General features: G+C 33.8%; 2 long non-coding RNA genes across 3 annotated transcripts; one reads left to right on the forward strand and one right to left on the reverse strand.

Annotated features, from left to right (window-relative positions):
* Nucleotides 1-1,378: 1,378 nt before the first annotated feature.
* Nucleotides 1,379-6,670, reverse strand: LOC139354189 (uncharacterized). Of its 2 annotated transcripts, XR_011605290.1 has the most exons (3): nucleotides 1,941-2,315; nucleotides 1,649-1,838; nucleotides 1,379-1,491 (listed from the first exon to the last, which is right to left on the reverse strand). It is a non-coding gene; the product is annotated as an uncharacterized lncRNA (long non-coding RNA). The 2 variants fall into 2 exon arrangements; XR_011605289.1 differs by having other exon boundaries at nucleotides 1,649-6,670.
* A 217-nt stretch (nucleotides 6,671-6,887) lies between these two features.
* On the forward strand, nucleotides 6,888-8,489 carry LOC139354190 (uncharacterized). Its single transcript, XR_011605291.1, has 3 exons — nucleotides 6,888-7,119; nucleotides 7,659-7,809; nucleotides 7,974-8,489. It is a non-coding gene; the product is annotated as an uncharacterized lncRNA (long non-coding RNA).
* The last annotated feature ends 917 nt before the right edge of the window (nucleotides 8,490-9,406 follow it).

The following is a 9,406-nucleotide window of genomic DNA, read 5'->3' on the forward strand; positions in this document are numbered from 1 at the left end:
CAAAACAGATCACAGACCATTAATATATCTATTTTCAATGATAAATCCCAGTTCCAAGCTGACACGTATGAGGCTAGAGTTAGAAGAGTATGGTTTCACAGTTGAATACCTAAAGGAAAAAGACAATTATGTAGCTGATGCGTTATCGATAATAACCATTAAAGATCTACAAAACATTACTGGAAATATAAGGAAAGTCACTACTTGATATCAAAATAGACAGAAAATCCGTGCTAAAAACAAATAAATAGAATTGCCAACGCATTCTATAGAGAAAGCTTCTAAGCCCAACGTATATTAAGTCATAAACAATGACGAAGTACGTAAAGTAGTGACCTGGCATGTAAAGGATATGATATGTTTATTTAAAGATGGTAGGAAAATTACTGCAAGATATGATGTTAGCGATTTATATACCAATGTAATCCTAGACTTAGGACATGTATCAATAGATAATTTTAAACAAATGGGCAACAAGATATTGAATACCTTAAGAGTATCGCTACTCACCCCGGTGGCCCTTATAGAAAAACAAGACGAGAAAGAAGCAATACTGTCTAAATTCCATGATGATCCAATACAAGGAGGTTATACTGGCATTACAAAAACCTTGGCCAAGACCAAAAGACATTATTTTTGGAAAGGTATGACTCGAGATATTACTGAATACATACGAAAATGTCAGAAATGCCAAAAAGCTAAAATAACTAAGCACAATAGGACTCCATTGGTAATAACTGATACGCCTACAACTGCTTTCGACAGAGTGATAGTGGACACTATTGGTCCATTACCAAAATCAGTAAATGGCAATGAGTATGCAGTCACTCTAATATGTGACCTGACTAAATATTTAGTTGCCCTACCAGTTAAAAATAAAAACGCGAACACTGTCCTTAAAGCAATTTTTGAACAGTAGGAACAATAGAACGAAGTCATAGAACTTTCAATGAATACATACGCTCATATATATCGGTGGATAAAACTGATTGGGACTTTGTTTCAACACGACCCCTTCAATGGCACATAATTATTGTCCGCTCGTATGGTAAAACAAATAATTTACCAAGACAATTTAATAGTATAGAAAATATAGATCCCATATATAATATAGATGACTATGCTAAAGAACGTGAATATAGATTAGAAGTAGCTTACAAAAAAGCTAGAATAATGATAGAAAAAAATAAGGAAAATAATAAGATAGTATATGATCAGAAAATAAAAAACATAGATATATCAGTAGGTGATCAAGTCCTTTTAAGAAATGAAACAGGTCATAAGTTAGATTATAAACATACCGGTCCGTATAAAGTAACGGAGATAGGATAAAGAAATAACATTATAATACGGAATAATAAGAACAAAAAACAAACAGTTCATAAGGATAGATTAAAAACGTTTATTTCATAATTGTATTTAGGATGGCCATGCTTAGAAATACTTTTTCTTTAAATACGAATATTATTCCCAATTCTACTCTCTTTGTATCTAAAAAAAGAAAATTAAAAGAAAAAAACAAGATTTAAAAAAAAATATATAATTATTCCTTTAAGTAAAATATAATAATAAAATAACTTCATAATATTACGTTATTTTTCAAAAGGAGGGAGATGTAGTTTGCGTATATATTGAATATCTACTGTACCTGTACTTGAAGCAAACACACTGTAACACTTTGTTGCAGTGTTTACATAAACAAAGGCCCGGTCAAAAACCTAAGTGGCCGAAACATGTGTCGATCGGTGCGCTCATAGAAAGTGTAAGTGTCAGCATTCTGTTACACACGCCGGCCGCTCAACCAAACTCAAGTACATACATATACCCTCGCTCTCCAGCTAAAGAGAGTATAATTAAATACACTTGATATACATAAGATATACATAGCCGTCTCTCTGCCGTCCAACTGTAGGAAGCGCAGCTCCGAGACTTAGGCTTACTTAGATCCTAAGGCAAATTGTTAAATCAGAATCTGTTGGAAATAAAGGCCTTCTCCCGATTCCTTAATTGATTTAGTACACGATTTTAGTTTTTAGTTCAAAGTTTTTCTGTTTAATAGACGCTTCTTTTATAACACAACTTGTCCGTTCTAAAGCCAAAGTCAAAGGGAGAGGAATCAAGCCACTTTCAGCGTGACCAGCCCTTCGGTGTTGAACAATCTTTTGCGTATAGAAAAACACGAAGATGGTATTTTTCCACACACCTCCTCAAAAGATATGTTGAACAATTTAAAATTAAATTAGTATTACAAGAATATTCTTATTTGGACAGTTGTGTATTCTGGGAACAATAATAATGATCCATATTCATCTAGAAATAGTTTTGCTAAGATCAAATCAAACTAGTTCTAGGATTAAGGGAAACCCAGTAAAACCTTAATCGAATCATTGGTTAATAAAAAAAAATTTAAATTTCATTTGACAAATTAAATGTTCCTTAGCTTCTAGCGAATAAATACACTAAAATTCTTAATTTAGTTAAATTAAATTACCAGTTCATCCTTTTCTTTAAACTAAGTTCTAAATTAAATATCAGTTTCAACAGTTTCCTTTTTTTTCTTTTGGTTTATAGTATATAGTTTTAGTTCTTAAGACCCATCTCGATTCTTCGTGTCAAGAATCTTGCAGCGGGCAACGGCTTTGTGAGGACATCAGCAACCTTGTGTTCTGTGGGAATATATTCTAAAATAATTAATTTATTTTCAATTTGCTCTCTTGAGAAATGGTTCCTTATATCAATGTGTTTGGATCGTTCGTGGCATGTAGGAATATTAGCTATGCTTATGCAACCTTGGTTATCTTCTAATATTTTGATGGGTTTATTTAATTTTATACTAGAGACTAACGATTTTAACCATAAAGCTTCCCTTACTGCTTCAAATAAAGCCATATATTTCGCTTCAGTCGAAGAAGCAGCCACTGAATTTTGCTTCCTCGTATTCCAGCAGATCACATTAGAGTCAAACATTTTAAATATAAAACCTGTTGTACTCGTTCTATCAGATTCACTTCCTGCCCAGTCAGAGTCAACATACCCAATAATTGTGTCGTTAAAATTTTAATTTTTAATAAAAGTTAATTTCAGATCCACAGTACCCTTTAAATATCTCAAAACTCTTTTTATACTTTGCCTTAATTCTGAATTGTTTTTGATTGTATATCTACTAAGTATGCTTATTGCTGCACTTAGATCAGGACGCGTACATAACATTAGATACATCAAACACCCAATCAGATTTCGGCACGGCGCACTACATTCTTCATCTGAGTCTAAAGCTTCATAATTTAGCTTAGTTGGAAGTGGTGTACTGACTGCATGACATTCGTCCATATTAAACTTTTTTAAAATATTGTTAATGTATGCTGATTGACTAAGATATAAATAACCATCTTTTCTTTCTACTTTTATTTCAATAAAGTGTCTGATTTCACATAAATATGTCATCCGGAATTTACTCATTAGGAATGTTTTAAGATTGTTCATTGTGTCAATGCTCTTTGTTGCAATTACAAGATAATCTACGTATAAAAGCACATAGATATTTTTTAAGATATCCCTATGGTCTAGTAAATAGATACATCTATCCACTGCCGAATTAATAAAACCGATGCTCAAATGTCTCGAACCAACATCGTGCCGCTTGTTTTAACCCATAAATAGACTTGTTCAATTTACAGACTTTACCATCCTCATATGGCAAGCCCTCCGGATAAAGATTTCCTCTTTTAAAATATCATTTAGGAATGCCGTCTTAACATCCATATGGTAAACTTTTTAATTGAATTGGTTTGCCATGGATAAAATGAATCAAAAACTAGATATTCTTGCAACTGGAGCAAAAGTCTCATCATAATCTGAAAGATACTTTTGGGTGAATCCTCGAGCTACTAATCTGGCCTTATATTTGATTTGCTTGCCATGCTCATTAGTTTTTATAGAAAACACCCACTTGCAATCAACAATATTTTTATGTAGAGGCTGATCAACTGAAGTCCAAGTTTTATTATAAAAATGCGAGTCTAATTCTTCTTTTACGGCTTCTTCCCACTTAGTTCTGTCTGTTCTATTTTTAATATCATTGTAGTTATTTGATATATCATCACAAAAGGCGTGAGCATTCGTTAAGCAATTGTTTAAGAGCCGATAAGACGTTTTTGGCCTGTCTTTTGATCTTTCACTTCTTCTGACTTCAATTTCATCTACTTTTCATTGCATACTAGGCAATTTTTCACCAATGATTGCATCGGCATTTTCGCAAGTTGTTGTCTCACTAGGCTATTCGACTCCTCTGCTCCTGAATTCATTTCAGTCGACAATTGTATATTATTCATACTATCATTCTGAATACTTTCTACCAGTTCCATACTTTCATTCTGAAACTCTGAGTCATTTGCCACAGTCCTAGTATTCTCCATATTCATTTCATCAACAACTACGTCTCTAGCTACCAAAAACTTCTTTGAATTTATGTCCCACAACTTATAGCCATTCTGTTAATTATCAACCAGTATACATTTGAATGATTTGTCATCAAATTTTCTTTTCCCCATTTTGCGCAAATATTTCAATTTAGGTTGTGCCACATTTCAAATGGAGTTTTCTTATCCTGAAACGCTCTACTTGGAGATCTATTAACTAAATATGTTGCCGTTAAAACGGCTTCGCTCCAAAAACTTTTATTTAATTTAGATCCACTAATCATTGCTCTAGCCTTTTCAGTTATGGATCTGATCATACGTTCAGATACTCCATTTAATTGCGGTGTATGTGGAACCGTCAAATGGTAACTTATGCCTTTTTCACTACAATAAGTCTTTATCTCATTTGACAAATATTCTCTGCCATTATCGATGTATAGATTCACAACCTTTAAATTGCAATGAGCTTCACTCTTTGCGATGAAGTCCTTGAAGAAATTAAATACCTCAGATTTATAGGTCATCAAATAAGTTACACAGTAATGTGTATACTGATCGACAAAGATTACATAATAGTTTCTTCCTTCAATACTAGTGGAGTTGTCGGACCACACACATCTGAATGAATTATAAATAAAGGCCTCTTAATATATTCTTTATTCTTAATTTTCTCAAATGGAAGTCTAGCTTGCTTACCATTTATGCAAGCTTCGCATAATTCATTATTAAATTTAATATCTTTTACAAGTTCTACATCTTCAAACATATTATTTCGCACAATTTCTAAAAACTTTCCCTTGCTAATATGTCCTAATCTTTCATGCCACAAACTATAGTTTTGATTTCTATTTGGGTAAGTTGTATAAGCTTTATGGTTTATTTTCAAATTCACGATCGATACATTGCTTATACACGTACCTTCAAAAATACCTTGTCCATTCATGGAAATTCGTACTCCCGTTGAATTGAATTCAACTGTTAAGCCTGCAGCCTGGTGCTTCGAGACGGACAGTACATTTTGGGGTAAATCTTTTCCAGGACATTTCCAGTGTAATGCTCTTATTAAGATTACTTCGGAGTTGGACTGTTCCCTTTGCAGAAGCATATATGAATGCACCTTGCTTTGCAATTGCAATCTCAATTGGCGTGTCCAGTGTAGAATAGGTTGAGAACAGATTTATGTTGTTTATCATGTCACCGTCACCTCTATAGTTCCTGCCCTGCCTTAACATAAAATGATCTACCTGTTTCTACATTCGAAACTTAGGCATGTTTTTCTTTATCTTTATTTTCTAAGCCCCTTTTGAAAATAAAGCAATCTTTCTTAAAGTGACCCTTCTTTCCACAATGATGACATTTCAAATTGGACTTAAAGTTCTTTGAGGGTTTTGCCTTAAACTTGGTTTTCAGATGCAATGCTTTTTGTTTGTTGTTACTTAGAGATGTAGCTTGAAGAATTGTCAGAAGAAGGTGAGCTACTTTGTCCACCGATGCCATTAATTCGAAGATTAATTCATCAATCATCATCATCATCAATGGCATCATCGATGCCATTAATTCGAAGATTAATTCATCAAATTTATTGAAATGAATAATAAGAGGTGTGTCGCCATTTAATTTGAATGTCAATAATTGCTTACGCACAGAAAGTTGCGTTGCCAAACTTTTTCGCTCATAGATCGAATCTAATTTTTCAAAAATCTCTTTTGCAGTCGAATTATTATCGGCAAAAGAAAGAAAGGAGTCGCTTAGAAATTCTATTATAATGCTTTTTGCTGATCTTTCTACCTTTGTCCATTTCTCTTCTATTTCTTGGGGTTTTTCTTTTTCGATTACAAATAAAACATCATTTTCAGCTAAAAGAGAATTCACACGACATTTCCACACTGAATATTTTTCACCACGAAAAGGTGAAATATTCTTGAACTTATTCTCCTTATTCATATTTATTCTTGCTCTAATTTCAATGTAAATATCGTATATTCGAGAAGAAGGAAAGAGAGAAGAAAAAAGGGATCAATGCTAAGCACCCTGCAGTTCCACAATTGAGCTAAGCGCCCAATCATCACGAACCCGACTGCGACGTCGGCAGAGAAGCCAGCGACGCCGGCAGAGCTGAGCGCAACGGCGGCAAAGCGACGCGCCCTCAGTCGGGTCCGCAAAGAGAACGCACAAAAAGTAATTTTGGGCTCTCCCTCTCTCGCCATGTCTCAGACGGAAAAGTGCGTGTGATGGGAAGGAGGCCCAGCAACTAAAATATATAGACTTTTGTGCACCCTTGCCTTTTGAATAATGCAACATTTGTTCGTAAATGATAAAACAACCATTTAAAATAATAGGTTTCTGTTTTCAAATATTTGTATTTCTTAAAAAAATGTATAGGTTTATTAATATTATTTAATAATATGTGAAGTTTTAAGAATATATTTTTATAAACCGATTTGCATAGTCGGATATGTCTATAAATACCCTACTTTTATGTGCAAGATGCATAGACCAAACGGGACATGCCAAAAAAACAGAACAACAACGGATTAGCGGAACCGTTGTTGTTGTTGCTTGTTGTTTTTCTGGAAGGCACGCGACTTTTTTCGTCTTTTTCACTTGGGTTTACTTATGTGAAGGAGTTAGAATTGCACGCAATTACGTAGTTAAATAAAATAAACCAGTGGTTTAAAAGTGATACCTATACGATTCCCAGGTAAGTCTGTCGCAGACCAATATTAATTTAATCAGTGAGAGTAAAAACAAGTTAATGTATATTTAAAAAATGGAAAATACAAGATTCCCAAAAAAACACGTGGCGGAAAAAAAAATAGCTGTGAAAAATATTAATTTTTGACGTGAAAAACAACAAATGATGCATATAAATAAACAAATGAATGAATCTGTGAAAAAATTTGAAAATCTTATTGAGTGCTAAGTTCCTAGGGACCAAAAATAAGAGATGTTTGTTTTTATAACTTATGATTTTTTGTATTAATAACATTAGGGCACAATTTTTATTTTTGTGTAAGTAAACAAACATGGCTATTTAAATAAAAATCTCAAACATCTCTAATTTTCCGTCCCTGGAAAAGTGGTATTTTTTCCTCATCTGCAAAATAAATAAATAATTTAATAAATAATAAAAAAAATACATAAATAATTTTTTACAACAAAATAAAATAAATCAAGTGACCGAAAACAAAAGTTTGCAAAATTCTTCTCGATATTTTTTTAATTTTTTTATATTTTTAGACAAGGCTGATGGTAAATCTATAAAAAAATGGAAGGCTAAGTCGTTCCATCTTAAGCATATTATCCGAGGAACTTGTTCTGTCCCACAACTTGGAGGGGGGCAAAACAAGAAGAGGCTCAGACTACCCAAATTTCGCCCGTGCCTTATTAAGTAAGTTTTTGTTGAGACTGAAAACTATTGTTTGTAAGTTTAATTTTTAAAAGACTTCTGGGATTTTACATTGAATGCCAAAGATAACATTTCTTTTATTATAAATAAATCTTACAAATAACGATTACGTTTTATTTTTAAAACTAATTTTTTTCTAATACTAGATGCAATCGCCCTAGTGGATCCCTCGGAGCCTCCCGAAAAGGCGCTGCAGAAGGCAATGCGGTGCGTTAAAAACTTGAGTTGTACCAAAAAAAGGCAACGCCGGCACCGATAACACCGGAAACCCCCGAGCTCAAATTTTAAAATAAACAAATAAAAATAAAAATTACAACTGAAATTTTATTTGCTGCTAAGCGCTCAACGTGTGCTGAATGTGCGCTTTTTCGCTGCTTGAATGAGCGCTCAACGTGTGCTGAATGTGTGCTTTTTCCGCTGCTCAATCGAGCGCTCAACATGTGCTGAATGTGTGCTTTTTCTGCTGCTCAAAAAAGCGCTCAAAAGGGTTCTCAAAAAAGCGCTCAATGCGTGCTATTTTATGAGCACTGATGAACCCTAGGACATGCCTATGTTAATTTAAGCACTTAGTTCCATACAAATTGTGCGCTCATTGAGCGCTCAGTGATGAGCTTTTTGCAGTGATTGAGTGCTCAATAAGCGCTGAATGGTACTGCAGGGCAATTACTGTACCAAGTGCCTACATGTACACACACACATATAAGTAAACGTGAGATCCACTTAGCCAATATGGTGAAATAGAGAAAAAACCACGCGGCCTCACATACACATACACTCACACTTGCAACTGCAACATGTAAATTAAATTCGTCGTTAGTAGATGATTTAAACAAATTTTTTTTTTAACTCGGGTGATAAACCTTTATTCCTAAAACTCAATTAATACAAGACACTTTTTATAAACTGTGAACCGATCGCGGTCTCGGATAAAATAGGACTGGCTCTTAATTCTAAAAAATTATCCAATGAACCTCGGCCAGAAGCTTTCCTTTTCTTAAGCTTCCAGAACTTTAATTTTTGTTTAAAATAAAAGCTTATGCTGAAACTGTCGCATCTCGTTGTGAAATGAAATTATGCTGACCGATGCAATTTGATTGAAAATCGGAACGTAATATGTTCTGAACTTAGAACGCAATACTGTGGGCTTTGAACGGAAAAGTTTGGGCTTCGAACGGAAGCTTGTGTTTACTTAACGATTGGTTTATTTATCTTAGCAGGACGGTCAAGCGCGGCCCTCGAAGTGAATGGCAAAGGCAAAGGCAGAATCTTAAACAAAGGCAAAGGCAATGTCGCAGAAGGCAAGGGTAACATAGCTGAGATTGAATTCAAAAATTTGTTTATTAATTCCATAAGTGGAACCGTTTCACGGGTTGGATAACTCTCCCCCTTCTAAAATGGATCGTCCCGATTCAATATGAAATTCATTTAATTGATCTCTTAATTCTGTTAAAAAATTTTCTTGGTTAATGGATTTTTCTGGTTCTGGCCGTTGTTTTTTGGTTACAAATTTTGTATTTTATAATAAGTAAAAAAATCAAATATATAATGATTAAAATTAATAATATAAAGGTAAGTGATA

The sequence above is a fragment of the Drosophila suzukii genome (genome assembly GCF_043229965.1).
Source record: "Drosophila suzukii chromosome 2 unlocalized genomic scaffold, CBGP_Dsuzu_IsoJpt1.0 scf_2c, whole genome shotgun sequence".
NCBI lineage: Eukaryota > Metazoa > Arthropoda > Insecta > Diptera > Drosophilidae > Drosophila > Drosophila suzukii.